This window comes from Pinus tabuliformis, chromosome 9 (assembly GCF_031772625.1).
Source record: "Pinus tabuliformis cultivar Carrire ecotype Pingquan chromosome 9, CPIR1, whole genome shotgun sequence".
Taxonomy (NCBI): domain Eukaryota; kingdom Viridiplantae; phylum Streptophyta; class Pinopsida; order Pinales; family Pinaceae; genus Pinus; species Pinus tabuliformis.
This window is the reverse complement of record NC_142307.1, coordinates 33,654,551-33,655,913: the sequence shown is the minus strand read 5'-3', so window position 1 is coordinate 33,655,913 and position 1,363 is coordinate 33,654,551. Positions and strand designations below refer to the sequence as shown.

The 1,363-nt window shown below is 36.4% G+C and overlaps 1 pseudogene; it reads left to right on the top strand.

The window, feature by feature from the left end:
* Nucleotides 1-250: 250 nt before the first annotated feature.
* LOC149146972 (dolichyl-diphosphooligosaccharide--protein glycosyltransferase subunit DAD1 pseudogene) lies at nt 251-598 on the top strand (annotated as a pseudogene).
* Nucleotides 599-1,363: the final 765 nt, after the last annotated feature.

Sequence of the window (1,363 nt, the reverse complement as noted above, 5' to 3'; positions counted from 1 at the left end):
TGTCTAATTCCATTCTATGAGGAAATTAGGCAGAGTCGAATTGATTCTAAATATGATTCGATCCTAAGTCAAACTCATCAATTTGAGTCGTAATGAGGACTCAAACTCCCAATTCAAACATGAGTTAGGTTGACTTGACAATTCTAATTCAAATCGACTTATTATGTCCAAAATCCATATTGTTCTGTAGTATGTACCATCATATGTACTTTGAAATGCATTAGAATTGAAAACTTGCATTATATGTTAAATGGGAACCTCAACAGCTAAGGATGCACAAGTTCTCGTTGCATCCCTTCGATATGCATACTCTACAACTCCTACCAAGTTGAAGATCATCGATCTGTATGTGGTCTACGCAGTTCTCATGGCAATTGTGCAGGTTGTCTACATGGCAATAGTTGGATCATTTCCTTTCAATGCTTTTCTTTTAGGAGTTCTATCTTGCACGGGGTCAACTGTGCTTGCAGTTTGTTTGCGGATGCAAGTCAACGAAGAAAACAAGGGATTCAAGGATCTTCCTCCAGAAAGAGCATTTGCAGATTTTGTTTTGTGCAATTTTGCACTTCACTTGGTGATAATGAACTTCATAGATTAGTGGATAAGGACTTGTAGAATTGGAATGAGAGGGTACCCATCACAAAGCAACAACATTATAGGGGCCTGATTCATATTTTTCTGTTATTATAGCTACTGTTCTATGCTGTTTTATGAAGTTTCTTTGGAAATATGATCTAATAATTATGCATACATGAAAATTATTTATGTAGGGTCTGCGTGTCACTCATTTTCTTTTCCCAATTTTCTCAAGCTACAACATGATACACTGGCGTTTATGCAGGTTGATAACCTAGCTGTAATTCTACCTCGATACAGTGGTATTATAAGATTTATAACCTAGATAAATTTAGTGTGGAATTGTCATTTTGTTCTTGATACATGTTTACATGTCTGTTATTAATTTTTCTAATAGTTTCCATTTTACTGCTTCTTTGTAACTGCAGGTTCTTTCCAAGCCTCTGATCAAGTGGTTTAGTGTTTCTGTGCATTTAGAGGCATCAAGTGACATGAGCCACCAAATTCTGATGCTAGAAAAGATTTGGCACCAAATCCTGACTCTCTAGAGAATTGCTACCCACTGATATCATTTGATTCAAGTCTTTTAAACCAACAATCACCTTTTCTAGTTTCAGCTAATGTGAATGGGTGCCCAATATTCCTGCTTGCAGAAATTGAGGCTTATGTGATAACCAGAAGAAATATGGATACTGTTAAGTTATGTGGTTCCTCTGACCTTAGTGAGGCTCCACGATTTCCTCTTGTAGCGATACAAATTAACATGATGACATCAAGACAGTTATAT